The sequence below is a fragment of the Siphateles boraxobius genome, unplaced genomic scaffold (assembly GCF_051911475.1).
Source record: "Siphateles boraxobius isolate OS27281-9 unplaced genomic scaffold, OSU_SipBor_1 19, whole genome shotgun sequence".
Classification (NCBI taxonomy): domain Eukaryota; kingdom Metazoa; phylum Chordata; class Actinopteri; order Cypriniformes; family Leuciscidae; genus Siphateles; species Siphateles boraxobius.
The window spans coordinates 33,817,738-33,833,819 of record NW_027508799.1 but is presented as its reverse complement, the minus strand read 5'-3'; the positions used below and the strand labels follow the sequence as shown (position 1 = coordinate 33,833,819).

The 16,082-nt window shown below is 40.3% G+C and overlaps 1 protein-coding gene across 2 annotated transcripts in view; it reads right to left on the bottom strand.

The window, feature by feature from the left end:
* Positions 1–16,082, bottom strand: part of grm8a (glutamate receptor, metabotropic 8a) — a 241,508-nt gene that overhangs the window by 92,559 nt on the left and 132,867 nt on the right. The window lies entirely within an intron of this gene.

Genomic DNA, 16,082 nt, shown 5'->3' with positions numbered 1-16,082 from the left:
CACACACACACACACACACACACACACACACACACACACACACACACACACACACACACACACACACACACACACACACACAGAGAGAGAATTAGGCTTTGTTCATTCTGCACACAAAATCTGATTCAGACAGTGCAACTTTCAGATAAAAAACTAAATAAAAACAAAAAAAATCACTGAAATGTTTAATGCCTATAGATAATCCTAGTTTCAAACATAATGATTGTTTTTAAAATTATAAAAGTTTTAGGTCAGCAAGATTTTATTATTATTATTTTTTAAAGAAGTTAGTAGCCTACTTTTATTCAGCAGGGATGCATTAAATTGATCAAAAGTGACGGTAAACACATTTATAATGTTACAAAAGATTCTATTTCAAACGAATGCTGTTCTTTTGAACTTTCTATCCATCATAGAATCCTGAAGAAAATGTATCACAGTTTCCACAAAAAAATATGAAGCTGTTTTCAACATTGATGATAATCATGTTTCTTTAGGAGCAAATCATCATATTAGAAGGATTTCTGTAGGATCATGTGACAATTCAGCTTTGATCACAGGAATAAATTACATTGTACTATGTATTCACATAGAAAACAGCTATATTAAATTGCAAAAATATTGCACAATATTACTGTTTATACAGTGTTTTTGGTAACACTTTATTTTGATGGTCCCTTTTGAACATTCTGTTGACTATACGTAACTTTGCAACTACATGTCAACTAACTCTCATTAGAGTACTAGTGTACAGTCTGCTTAATATCTGTATACTATCTGTTGCATCTCCTCCAACAAACACTCTACTGACTATAAGTAACTTTTCAACTACATGTCAACTTATTCTAACCCTAACCCTACCAGTCTACTAATACTCTACTAATTAGTGGTTTGGAGCAGGTTTGTAAATCCTGGATTTCATGCAGTTAAATTAAGAAAAAATACATCAAGCAATCTATCTCTAGTTCAAAATGACTCAAACATTTACAACCTATTACTGATGTGGACATGAAAAAAGTTCCATCATTCAAATCACGTCTCCAGGTGCTTGACATCATTTATTCAAACTTAACACAACAGACTTACAAAAATCAGGTCTTGACAGGCCATATTGAGGTGGACAGAGTCATATTTCATATTTAATGTAAGTTAAGCAGCCAACCCTTTGAGCGCTCGTTTATACCATTAACGTCCCACACAGGACTGAATGATGGACTTCCTCCTGGATGTAATCTCCTCCTGTTACAGTCCATTTAATGAGCGCCGCGTTTCCCACTAAACCAATGCGGTTCCTTATACATTCTGTCACAATGACAAATACTAATTAGCTTTAATTAATGCCTCTCACAATGGTAATCACCAATCTGTTGCGTTCATGCCCTCCTCCGATCCGTGATGATTGTGAGTTTATGCAGTGTAATGTTTGCTTGGGTTATACTGTGGAAACGGTAATTTAGCACATTTGCTGCCATTTCCAAACATGCAAGAGCCGTTTATGTGATTTCTTTCTGTTTTGTTATATTTATGATACCTTTTTGAAAATGGGGTTAGCTACATAATATGCTATCAACAATTTCGAAGCTTTAAAAGTTTTGGGTCAGTTTTTTTTTTTTCAAAAGAAATTAATACTTTTATTCAGAAAAGATGCATTAAATTGATCAATCGTGACAGTAAAAAGATTTATAATCTTACAAACGATGTTATTCTTTTGAACGTCACACTTTAGATGAGGGTCCAATTCTCATTATTAACTAATTTATTAACTACGATAATAATTCAATAATCTCGATAATTACTGTTTATTAATAGCTAGTAAGGTAGTTGTTAAGTTTAGGTATAGGATTAGGGATGTAAAATATGGTCATGCAGAATAATGTATTAATATGTGCTTTATACGTACTAATTAACAGTCAATATCCTAGTGATATACATGCTATTAATAAACTAGTTAATAGTGAGAATTGGACCCTAAACTAAAGTGTTTCTGACCTTTCTATTCATCAAAGAATCCTGAAGAAAATGTTTCAAAGTTTCCACAAAAATATGAAGCAGTGTTTTCAACATTGATAATAATCATAAATGTTTCTTGAGCAGCAAATCATCATATTCGAATAATTTCTGAAGGATCATGTGACACTGAAGACTGGAGTAATGATGCTGAAAATTCAGCTTTGATCACAGGAATACATTAAATTTAAATAAATGCAGCCTTTGTTAGCAAAAAAGGCTTAAAATAAATCCTAAAACATCTTTACGACTCCAAACATGAAACACATACCTATTGAATGATAGTTATTTTTATATACCTCAGTTAGCTCACTGCAACATGACAAAAACAGTATCAAACCATGCATTTCGTCACACTACAACGCTGCTTGTTGGAAAAAGTAGCTTGCTACAAGAAAAGCTACACTGTTCTGAAAACAGCTAAGCTACTGTCACGCTCCCGAACCAATGCAGCGACAACACGGACCACTGATGCCTCTCCAAATCTCTTTCCCAATGCAGAATGAGGCTTTTATGTGTCATAAATGGGAAAACATCAAAAGGCCAATGAATTAGCATTCTGGAGCTTGGTGGCTTTTCAATACACCAAATTCCTTTAACATTTTGTGCCTCTGCATTTATTGTGCGTTCAATGGCAGATACAGCAGTCTTTGTGTTGCGCAGGGACACAAACACTCAGCTAAACGGCGAGGAAGAGAAACACTGCTTTACTAAAGCTCATAAATTGATTGCATGGGCAGACATCAGTGTTGCAGCATGTTGCAGGGGCTGAGCTGGAAGATTTTGGGTTTGACATGAACACTGAGATAAGCAGCTCTGCCTACCGCTGACTAACACATGTGTCAAACCCAGAAATTAGTCACTTCACAATTAATATGCATGAACGACTGCATTCAAATAAGGCTGGCTTATTTTTAGTTGCGAAGAATAACTGTGAAAGCATCATGCGCTCACTCGAAACCTTCAAAACTATTCACTGCAATAACACTGGAAGAGTTCAACGACGTCTCTAATTGTTTAAAGCAGGAGTATGAAGTCATTTAAGCAGCTCGTCTGATTTAGGATTATAATAAAATGATCCTTCTTAAATCAGGGACACGACGAGCTCAAGCGTCTCTGCTAATCTTTAATGATTGGATTTTCACTGCTTTATGAATCATGAATTATCTAATTGTATCCAACCTCGCGTATCGCCGCTCAAACACACACACACATGGGCTGGATAATGCTGTAATTCATCTCCAGTGGTGGGAAACTCAACATTTTCCTAAGTAAATTGCTTTGGGTAATTATCTTTCCTGTTTGAGGGCCATTCGTTTTTGTGACTGACCGGAGGTTACAATTTGCTGACTAGGACACCATAACACATTCATTCTGTCCAAAATGGCCATCTTTTGCAATAGCATTTTTGCCAGAATTGTGAGAATGGCTATTTTTTGGATGATCCATTGAATTAAACACTAAAATACCCCAAAATGTGGCACTAATAGTATAAATTGGAGCAAAGAAGAGACACTTAAAGTTACATTGAAGTGGATTTGTTGCCATCAGTCCGTCCAAAATCACTTTTTACCAATTTATCTTTTTCAATAGCATTTTTGCCAGATTTTAAACCCCAAAACTGGTTTGTATATTAAATCACAATGAAGTAATGTCTATTTGGATAATCCAGTGAATTAAATACTCAAGTACCGAAATAGTGGCACTAATAGCATAACATGGACCAAGAGACTTTAAAATGTCAATGAAGTGGATTTGTTACCGGTCTGTCAAAAATGTCTTTTTATACAAGTTTTAAATCAATTTATCTTTTGCTGTAGCATTTTTTGCCAGATTTTCAACCCAAAAACTGGTTAGTATATTAAATCACAATGAGGCAATGTCTATAATCCAGTGAATTAAATACTCATTTACAGAAAAAAGAGACACTAATAATATAAAATGGACCAAGGAGGAGACGCTAAAAGTGTCATTGAAGTGGATTTGTTGTCTTCGTTCTGTCCAAAATGGCTTTTTACCAATTTATCTTTTGCTTTAGCATTTCTCCCATATTATCAACCCCCAAACTGGTTTGTATATTAAATCACAATGAGGTAATGCATATTTTTTTGGATACTCCAGTGATAAAATACTCAAATACCCAGACAAAGCAACCCAACTCCTATAAAACAACCCAAGGAAGAGATGCTAAGAGTGTCAATGAAGTGGATTTGTTGTGTGGATGCGTGTTGAGCCTTTAAAGCTACATGCAAACATGAAATTCATAAACATTTGTTTGGGTTTGAGTCATAAGACATATGCTAAATGGATATTTGATTCATTCCACATTAGTGCCTGTGTGACAAAGCATGTTTCAGGACGGTAATGGCACAGGACTCAGCAGCACAATCCTTATTATAGTGGCTTATTACACCATCCATTAAGCAACAAAATTGTGCCGTACTTCCTTGAGTTGAGAAATTTAACACTCTCTGAAGTTAAGAACTGAGGTGGTGCTACTCTTCCTGAAAGAAAAGCAAATAACGGTCAATAGAACTCAAGTATCAGAACGGCTGTGTTATAAAATATCCATATTTAATGCCTAATATCTCATGTGTATTATTGTTTCCCCATGGCGAGTGATCTCCTCCGCTCTCTGCAAGAGGTGATTCGGTCATCAGTTCCTCCAAACATCAAATGTGGGAGCGTTTCTCACTCATGAAAGCAGCACAGAAGCTTCGGGAACGTGTTTATTCAACATCTCCACCCACACGCGCTTCACAAAGGTGTTGGAATACAACCCGCATCCACCCACACGCGCGTGCCTGACGCCATGCGTTTCACACCACACATTCACTGCCATACGCCACACGACCCGCCGCTGAGGAATGTGAAATGCATGAAAAACACGACTGTCATTTTGATGCAGAGCATTTCTGTGCGCTAAAGCAGGACTAAAGGGATTGAGGAAGGACCTCGAGTGCTTGGACTGAGCCAGAGATAGTCTGGATTGTATGGAAGCCCATTTATGCATAGAAGTAGAAAATGAAACAGGTAATTATGAGATACACTTCAAATGAAGAAAGTCACAGAAATAAAATTCACATATACATAATTATTTTAAAAAAGAAGTAGGAATTGGGAGATATAAAGTCATAATTATGAGAAATATATTCAGAATGAGTTGCGAGTAATGTGAAAAATATGAAAAAATATGTCAAGATTTTGAGATATAAAGTCATAATGGAAAGTCATTATGAATTATGCGATATAAAGTCATAATTATGGAAAATAAAGTTGACATTATGAGACAAATTCAATTATGAAAAATTAAGTTGGAATTAAGAGATATTAAGTCATAACGGTACGTCATTATGAAAAATATATTTGAAATCATGAGACAAAAATCACGTATGATAAACTGTCTGAATTATGAGAAATAAAGGCATAATTATGAGAAATATAGGTGGAATTATGAGATATAAAGTATGAATTATGGAAATGTTAAAATTATGAGACAGAGTCAATTATGAAAAAGGAAGTTGTAATTATGAGACATAAAGTCATAATTGATACTCATTATGAAAAATATATTTATAATTATGAGATGAAAAAGTCACTTATGAAAAACTGTCTGAATTATGAGATAATAAGGCATAATTATGAGAAATAAAGGTGGAATAATGAGATACAAAGTCTGAATTATGGAAATAATGTTAAAATTATGAGACAGAGTCAATTATGAAAAAGGAAGTTGTAATTATGAGACATAAAGTCATAATGGATAGTCATTATGAAAAATATATTTATAATTATGAAATAATAAGTCACTTATGAAAAACTGTCTGAATTATGAGATATAAAGGCATAATTATGAAACATGAAGTTGTAATTAGGGGATATAAAGCCATAATGGAAAGTCATTATGAAAATTATATTTGGAATTATGAGACAAAGTCAATAATTAAAAATAATGTCAGAATTATGAGATAAATAAGGTGATATTTGCTATTGTGCAATGCAAGTTATGGAAAAAAGCTAGTAAACCAACAAAATGAACCAAACTTTGACATCAAACACACTTTATCCGGAGCTGTGAAAGCGCCGTAAGTCTTTGCATCAGCATGAGTTTAGACTGCCATTCCCTTAGTCCTAAAAAACCTGTTAGTGCCTCTTTCGACACTCCATCGTGGCTTTAAAATAAGACAAGTTTGTGTTTTGCAGCCCAGAGGCGCATTGGAAATGGTGCTGCAAAGACTTTGAAGTGGGGCATCTGGTAGAAACGAGCCTAAGACAACAGAGAAGGACATACAGCTCTTCACTCGTGCTCGGGGAACCACGACCAATTGGATTCTGAGGACAGGATTTTGGCAAATTAGGACAGACTCAACAGAACAGTAATACTTGGTCTTGTTTGGAAGGGAAAAGCATTGAGGTTATACTGATTCAGCCGGCAGCACTGAAAAAAATTACTTATAGGATTTACTTGATAAAATCCTTGTAACAATTTGCACTAACTCATTATAAGTAAATTTTACTGCTACTGCTCTGTACAACTTATCAAGTAAAATCTACTTACTATTGAACTTAACATTCATTTGACATTTAATTCACACAACAGTTAATTGAAGTAATTAAGTAAATATAACTTAATTATATTTAATCTCACATATAGAATTAAATAACATCTACTTACCTAAGTTAAGAATATTTAACTTTAACGCAAACAATATAACACTGAATTAAACCACATTTTTAAAGTGTATGATTTACTTAGAAACACCTAAGTAAATAATACAATAGATATTGTATAGTTTTCATACTGTATCTACATAATAAACGTACCATAGTACCTGAACACAGAGAGCTTGATACTCGGTACACAATACACAATGACGGTAACATTCGATAGATAGGTTTTTTGAGTATGAATGTGTGATTTTGAGCAGAAAATTAATTCAGATGTCACAAAACAGCAAGTTACTAAACCTAACAACAGAAGCAATGACAAAACAGTGTAAATACAGCTGGAAAACAGTGAGAAGTCAACCGTACGCCCCAGTGCATGATGGGAACACCAGTATTAGAAAAGTTGAGTAGGTTTAACTTAATTTTATATCGTTGATATTTACGCTTTAATTTCTACAAGCTTAAATTGAGTACTAATATAGGATTTGCCTTGTTTTTCAGAATTCTTGCCTGAACTAACTTTTTCATGTAGAAATTAAATTTATTTTAACATTTTTATCAGTGAGAGGCTTCGTCTATAGCACGGATCAGTTGTTTTCAGGCTTTAAGCGAGTTAATCTGACGAGAGAAGAGTGACCGACAGCGGATTCACGGTCATCACGGCCTGAAGGTCAGATCTCTACTCTAAATCCCAGTAATAAATCCTCCTGTCCCATTCTCTTTGTTCCAGACACCGTCCTTTTCTCTCAAGTGTTGTGCTCACTTATCAATGAGTCAGAGAGATGTGTTTTGTCTGAGAAGTTTGCCAGACTCTTTCTCACTCGCTGTACAAATGCAAACCTGTGAAGATGAAGAAAAATTTCACTTCCCCGTATGAATCCTAATCAAGTGTCTAGCTATTAAAGCAGGCTTAGACTTGCCTGTGGAAGACAAGAAGACACAAACAGACAGAAAGACAATTGTACATTCATAAGTGTCCAACTACACTCTTAAAAATAATCTGAAGAACCTTTCTCCATTATAAAGAATCTTTTGTGGAATGGAAAAGTTTTGTGGATGTTTATGTTTCTTCATAAAACCACCAATAAATAACCTTGTCACACTTTTGTCACGATACAATTTACAAAAAGTGGAGAAGAGGACTCAAGTGCAGTAAAAGGATATTTATTAATAAATGAAAACAAAAACACAAAGCAAAAACCCACAAGGGGGAAAACATAATCAATGAAACATAAAACAGAACTGAACTAGAACGACAAACACTGACCAAGAACACGAAGACCATCACAAGGAACAGGGGTAACATAAGACAAAGATCCGACCAAGACAGCAAACAAGAAGAGACTTAAATAGGGAACAAATCAAGAGGGAACAGGTGGAAGAACTCAAACACTAATCAGGTAACGAGGGGGAGGGATCAAACAATGACAAGAGCACATGGCCCAACATAACAAAGACACCCATGTGCAATACGAGACAGGACAGACACGTGACATTACCCCCTCCCTACGGAGCGGCTACCAGACGCTCCATCAGGCGGGACGGGAGGGACAGACCAGGGCGGGACGGGAGGGACAGACCAGGGCGGGATGGGAGGGACAGACCAGGGCGGGACGGGAGGGACAGACCAGGGCGGGACGGGAGGGACAGACCAGGGCGGGACGGGAGGGACAGACCAGGGCGGGACAAACCAGGGCGGGACGGGAGGGACAGACCAGGACGGGACAGACCAGGGCGGGACGGGAGGGACAGTCCAGGGCGGGACAGGAGGAACAGACCGCTTACTCCTGGGAGGCCAGGGCGAAGCAGACAGTCCATCGGGCGGCCAGGGCGAAGCAGACAGTCCATCGGGCGGCCAGGGCGAAGCAGACAGTCCATCGGGCGGCCAGGGCGAAGCAGACAGTCCATCGGGCGGCCAGGGCGAAGCAGACAGTCCATCGGGCACCCAGGGCAAAGCAGACAGTCCATCGGGCGGCCAAGGCAAAGCAGACAGTCCATCGGGCGGCCAGGGCGAAGCAGAAGACCCATCGGGCGGCCAAGGCGAAGCAGACAGTCCATCGGGCACCCAGGGCGAAGCAGACAGTCCATCGGGCGGCCAAGGCGAAGCAGACAGTCCATCGGGCGACCAGGGCAAACCAGAAGACCCCTCGGGCGGCCAGGGCGGTGAAGACCCCTCGGGCGGCCAGGGCGGTGAAGACCCCTCGGGCGGCCAGGGCGGTGAAGACCCCTCGGGCGGCCAGGGCGGTGAAGACCCCTCGGGCGGCCAGGGCGGTGAAGACCCCTCGGGCGGCCAGGGCGGTGAAGACCCCTCGGGCGGCCAGGGCGGTGAAGACCCCTCGGGCGGCCAGGGCGGTGAAGACCCCTCGGGCGGCCAGGGCGGTGAAGACCCCTCGGGCGGCCAGGGCGGTGAAGACCCCTCGGGCGGCCAGGGCGGTGAAGACCCCTCGGGCGGCCAGGGCGGTGAAGACCCCTCGGGCGGCCAGGGCGGTGAAGACCCCTCGGGCGGCCAGGGCGGTGAAGACCCCTCGGGCGGCCAGGGCGGTGAAGACCCCTCGGGCGGCCAGGGCGGTGAAGACCCCTCGGGCGGCCAGGGCGGTGAAGACCCCTCGGGCGGCCAGGGCGGTGAAGACCCCTCGGGCGGCCAGGGCGGAGCAGACCCCTCGGGCGGCCAGGGCGGTGAGAACCCTTCGGGCGGCCGTGGCGGTGAGAACCCTTCGGGCGGCCGTGGCGGTGAGAACCCTTCGGGCGGCCGTGGTGGTGACTCCGGCTCAGGAACAGCGGACACCGGCTCAGGAACAGCGGACACCGGCTCAGGAACAGCGGACACCGGCTCAGGAACAGCGGACACCGGCTCAGGAACAGCGGACACCGGCTCAGGAACAGCCACAAGAACTGAAACAGTTACAAGAACAGACACAAACACAGACACAAACACTGGGTCCGGAACCGACATGGGCTCCAGCTCTGAAACAGGCACTGGCTCTGCCTCCGGCTCAGGAACAGGCACTGGCTCTGCCTCCGGCTCAGGAACAGGCACTGGCTCTGCCTCCGGCTCAGGAACAGGCACTGGCTCTGCCTCCGGCTCAGGAACAGGCACTGGCTCTGCCTCCGGCTCAGGAACAGGCACTGGCTCTGCCTCCGGCTCAGGAACAGGCACTGGCTCTGCCTCCGGCTCAGGAACAGGCACTGGCTCTGCCTCCGGCTCAGGAACAGGCACTGGCTCTGCCTCCGGCTCAGGAACAGGCACTGGCTCTGCCTCCGGCTCAGGAACAGGCACTGGCTCTGCCTCCGGCTCAGGAACAGGCACTGGCTCTGCCTCCGGCTCAGGAACAGGCACTGGCTCTGCCTCCGGCTCAGGAACAGGCACTGGCTCTGCCTCTGGGACAGGCACTGGCTCTGCCTCTGGGACAGGCACTGGCTCTGCCTCTGGGACAGGCACTGGCTCTGCCTCTGGGACTGGAACAGCAGGGACTGGCATCTCCAAGATCCGAGCCAGACGCTCCAGATAGTCCGTCACAACCTTGGCGGCCACGCCAAAGGGGATCTCTGGCTCTGTCCCAGACTGAACAGACGGAACGTGATCAGTCTCTCGCTGGGCAGACGGGACGTGACCAGTCTCTCGCTGGGCAGACGGGACGTGATCAGTCTCTCGCTGGGCAGACGGGACGTGAACAGCCTCTCGCTGGGCAGACGGGACGTGAACAGCCTCTCGCTGGGCAGACGGGACGTGAACAGTCTCTCGCTGGGCAGACGGGACGTGAACAGTCTCTCGCTGGGCAGACGGGACGTGAACAGTCTCTCGCTGGGCAGACGGGACGTGAACAGACTCTCGCTGGGCAGACGGGACGTGAACAGTCTCTCGCTGGGCAGACGGGACGTGAACAGTCTCTCGCTGGGCAGACGGGACGTGAACAGTCTCTCGCTGGGCAGACGGGACGTGAACAGACTCTCGCTGGGCAGACGGGGCGTGAACAGTCTCTCGCTGGGCAGACGGGACGTGAACAGTCTTTCGCTGGGCAGACGGGCATTTCCTCCTTCTCCGTCCATGACGGCGAGAAGTAGGTCCTGAGCTGTCCCTACAGATGGACGAAAATTGGGTTGACCCAAATGTGGCGATGGTGTAGTCCGGGTAATCCAAGTAATCGTCGTCCATATAATTATCATCAAAATTCACCCAGTTAAACTCCTCGTCCTCCATGCTGCTGAGTCCACAAGTGGTCGGATCTTTCTGTCACGATACAATTTACAAAAAGTGGAGAAGAGGACTCAAGTGCAGTAAAAGGATATTTATTAATAAATGAAAACAAAAACACAAAGCAAAAACCCACAAGGGGGAAAACATAATCAATGAAACATAAAACAGAACTGAACTAGAACGACAAACACTGACCAAGAACACGAAGACCATCACAAGGAACAGGGGTAACATAAGACAAAGATCCGACCAAGACAGCAAACAAGAAGAGACTTAAATAGGGAACAAATCAAGAGGGAACAGGTGGAAGAACTCAAACACTAATCAGGTAACGAGGGGGAGGGATCAAACAATGACAAGAGCACATGGCCCAACATAACAAAGACACCCATGTGCAATACGAGACAGGACAGACACGTGACAACTTTAGATTAGGGTCCAGTTCTCACTATTAACTTAACTATTGACTACGAATTTTGCCTCCTAAATTAAGCTCCTAATTACTATTTATTAATATTTAGTAAGGTAATTGTTAAGTTTAGGTATTGGGTGGATAAAGGGATGTAGAATATGGTCATACAGAATAGAATCGTGTATTAATATGTGCTTTAAAAGTACTAATAAACAGTCAATATCCTAGTAATATGCATGCTAATGAGCAACTAGTCAATAGTGAGAATTGGACCCTAAACGAAAGTGTTACCAGAACTTTAATTTTTAAGAGTGCAACACACAAATAATCAATATTTGTCAGTATAAAGGATTTCATTTAAAGGGATAGGTCCCTCAAAAAGTTCAATTTTGGAAAAAAATGTCCCCATGCAACTGCATTTAATGAGGTCTGAAGCTTCAAAAAAGCTTCATGAAAGTACCATAAAGTGTCTGAATCCGCGCTGACAATTTGAAAAGACTCAAACGGACACAGAGACACAGACAGAGTGAAAGACTAGATTTTTTTTCTCTCTCGATCAGGTAACGTTAGGGTACAAGTGATTTCAAAACATTTCAGCCGGTTCTAATTTGATTTTTGGATGCTGTGAACATGTTTAGGTAAACTGTCACTCGAGTTCAGCGTTTATTGTTGTTTCTGCAGTTAAAAAGACAAAGTTGACCATTCTGGCTATACTTTCGATATTTTAATAATATCTTTATTTTTTTATTTTATTTATTGATCACTCAGGGTAATCTAATTTAACTATTTGTGGCTTGTGTTTTGAATATACGTTCCCCTGCACTTTAAGCACTTTGCACACATTGTTCTGCATCTTGTGACTTGATTCAGACTTATTTCTTTGTTTTTAGTTTTTTTTTAGAAAGGTATATTCTGTTCTAATTTAATTCTGTAAATTAATTGTTGATTATTTTTCAGTGAATAGATGTTGCACTCTGTAGGTACTTAGAGTCTGCTCGCACAGGCAATTTAGCCGATTTAATTTGATTTGCATGTGAAATGGAAATCCTGTGTGGCCTTTCTGCAGTTATTTATGTTATTTCTTAGTTGTATTGATCCGAAATGTTTTTCTACATTTTTTTCTATATCTTTGTGTGATGTTCTGTACATCGCGGCTTTAAAATGTTAAAGCCCGCCCCCTCCCCAACCCCACACACACGATTCGACTATTAGTCGACTATAGGGAAGACTTGACGATTCTGATTCGACTATGAAAATCCTTAGTTGGGGACACCCCTAAATTGAATCATTCCTTTAAACCAGATCTTGTCAGTAAACCATTTGATTCAGTTCACAAAAACAATATGAATCATTATATTATGAATTGAACTGATCAGGTTCTCAAGTCCAACTCAATGAACGGCTCACTGGAGAGAAAGTTTTTGGGTTAATTTAGTTTCTCGTGGCTTCAGGGGACTTTAATTCTGCTTTTATGGGGCCTTTGCTTCCTTTTCAAAGCACGAAAGGTTCAGTGCCTATTAACTGCAATCGCTTAGAAAGACAACGACCAGTGTTCTTCAAAATGTCTCCTTTTGAACGACAAAGGGAAGAACAGTAAATGATGAACCTTCAAGTGAACTCTTCTGTCAAGTACAGTACATGAAAAATCAGTTTGCTACTCAACTCAAGAGTTACTAGAACGAATTAACCCATTTAAAACAAGAGCTGCTGTTTACTGTGATTCCAGTCCAGCTGAAAATTATGAACATGAATCATAAACTGCAATAGAATCTAAAGACCAGACAACATGTAACAAAAGTACACGTATTTCACTGGAATGTTATGACTTTCTCTTAGAAGATATGAAAAATTCATCTCCATTATGACCGACAAAACCCCTGCTGCTGCACAACTGAGTATAACTGAATATAGAGTGAGAATATTTCCTTTTCAGTGCATATAATAAGACTGCAGTGGTTGTGAATGTGACGTGGCAGAAAGAAAAGAATATTTCTTTCGATTAGTATTGAAATGACGTTCTTCCCCCTCCATCTAACGCTATACCGTCACGCCGTCTGATGATTTTTGGGGTTTAGATTTGCTGCTCTGGTAGTCTCACTATGCAATTCAAATATTGACATTTTTAAATGCATGCAATATTCCCGTATCAGCTCTGATTAGACTGACTAATGAAGAGAATAGGAAAGAGGGAAATTATGTTACATATCATTTAGCAGATGCATTTGCAAAGTGACTTATAATACACAAAACTGCAGAGTGATGTCGTGATTCATCATTTACATGCTTTACTGTTAGCACTGCACTAATAATGCCAAATCTCTAAATATGTTTAACTAGGATGCACAGTGCTTGAAAAAAGCTTTTTAACTATAGGAGTTTTTTTTTTTTTTTTTTTTTGCTACAGGCAATTTTTAAGGGATGCATGAATTTTTTTTTGCATTTTCCACATTTTTAAAGGGCACTTAATAAACAAGTGACTCAACAGAATGAAACACTTTGTAACTAGCCATGTTTAACAAGCCAAGTAAGCAAACTATAAAAAACTGATGTTGAGACCCTAATTATATCAGATTAATTTGTAATTTAAATTATATATAATGGTCGTATCAGCTTAACAACTAAAGTTGGTCTGTGCTTTCAGCAAACATAATATAATAAGTTCTACAAACTCAATAACGTCTTTTACTTGTGGGTCCGAGTTTTGAGCTGAGCATTAATATTAATATTAATGCAAAATTTTCTTAGTTTGTCTAACTTGTGTTTCAGCTTGCTTAGCAAATAAAATAATTTATTTTATACTAAATTAATGTTTATAAACACCTAAACAAGTATGCACTCATTGACGTGGAGGAAACATTACAGAAGAGAAACACTCTAATGGTGACATGAAACATTCAACTTTTACAAAAACACTACATAGTGCTAAAACATCAATTAATTCTGAATAACAAATATTTATGTCCTCGTGATTTGACCAAAAACACAAATCATTCAAGTGCTTCATCACTGATCAAATAGTTGGATCCTCATCAACAATTTGACACTGCAAGTTGTTCAATAGGTTACACTTTCTTTATACGTTCTAGTAAGCTTAAAGACCCCTGTAGTCAATCATTTTATCCCTTAAAACTAATTTTTTTATCACTAAAATACATATTTAAGAGTTTTTTCCTTGAAAATGTTTTTCTTCATGCCTTAAATGAGCTTGAATATAACTCCACACCCTTAGATTACTTATGGTTACTTATAGTCAGTAGAATGTCTGTTGGTGGACAATTTAAATAAAGTGTCACTTTAATAGTTTAAGTAGCTTATCCTAAATGGCTTAAAAATTGACATTTGAAGTAATGTTTAAGTAATGTTTAATGTTGAAGTAATTTTCTACATTTTAATATTTCAATCAACCTCTAAAATAGGGCCAAATAGAAGTTAGTGTAGATGATTTATGCCAGGTTTAGAATATACAATATTTTTTGCCTGTTACGATAGTCACGGTGTCAGATTATGCGACTATGCCCCTGTTTACACTTGTTATTAAGATGTGTTTTGGACGATCGGATCACAAGACGAGGGAGACACATTCCCGTTTACACCTGGTGTTTTAATCAGGTGTCTAAATCAAATGTATTCAACATGAGCGTTTACAGTATGAAAGCAATAAGTATTCGACAAGCTCCGGAAGTAGTTAAAAGTAGACAAGCTCAAAACTTCGATCGGATGCACGTTCGTGACTCTCCTGTTCAAACTCGTTCGTCAAAATGAACATATCTTTTTTTCGAGTCATTTCGTTCATTGAACGAATTGACCCAAAAAAATTTTTTAATTTTGAACAAGTTTTTTTTCGAGTCATTTCGTTCATTCAACGAACAAATTGAACGAAATGACTCGAAAAAAGATTTGTTCATTTTGATGAACGAGTTCGAATAGGAGAGTCACGAACGTGCATCACAGAACAGAGCAAGGCGAGCATATGTGCTTATAAAACGTAAACTTTTTTATTTATTTTTGAAATGAGCGATCGTTTCGCAAGATAAGACCCTTATGCATCGTCTGGTGTCGTTTAAAGCCATTCGAAGCTGCACTGAAACTGTCATTTGGACCTTGGACCGTTTGGTACCCAGTGAAGTCCATTATATGGAGAAAAATCCTAGAATGTTTTCATCAAAAACATTAATTTCTTGAAGAAAGAAAGACATGGACATCTTGGATGACATGGGGGTGAGTAAATTATCAGCAAAAGTTTTTAAAAAGTGAACTACTCGTTTAAGCTGGATAAGGCTGAATAAGGGATTTTTTCCGGTAATATTAAATCGAGGAGGGAAAGAAACATTAATTTGTGGGTTGAAAAACTATTAAATCTACAGGAATGTATTTTACTTTATGCAGTTCGCTACAGATACAGTTAGCTAGCTCAGCCTCTGACTACCAGTTATAGTACGCGCTCTGACCACCCAATCAAAGGACGTGAAAATGCAGACGTTATTGTACGCCTGCTAGATGGCCCCAGTGCAGTCAAATCGAAATCTGATTGGCTGATTAAATCTGACCGATTATCTGATTGGTTAAAGCAACGGTTTCATTTCCACTCATTTTAAGCTACAGGGGGCCGCACTGTCGATTCGGAAGGCCTCAAGGCAGATTTATTTTACCCTGGCAACACATGACGGCTGAAATGTAATTGGATAAAAGCGCTAAAATAAATATACAATGCTGGAGCGCAACCATGAGAAAAGCTGTGAGATTAAGAGAATGGACTATTGGGAATAATTTAATACTCATTCCTCCAAAAAATATATTAAA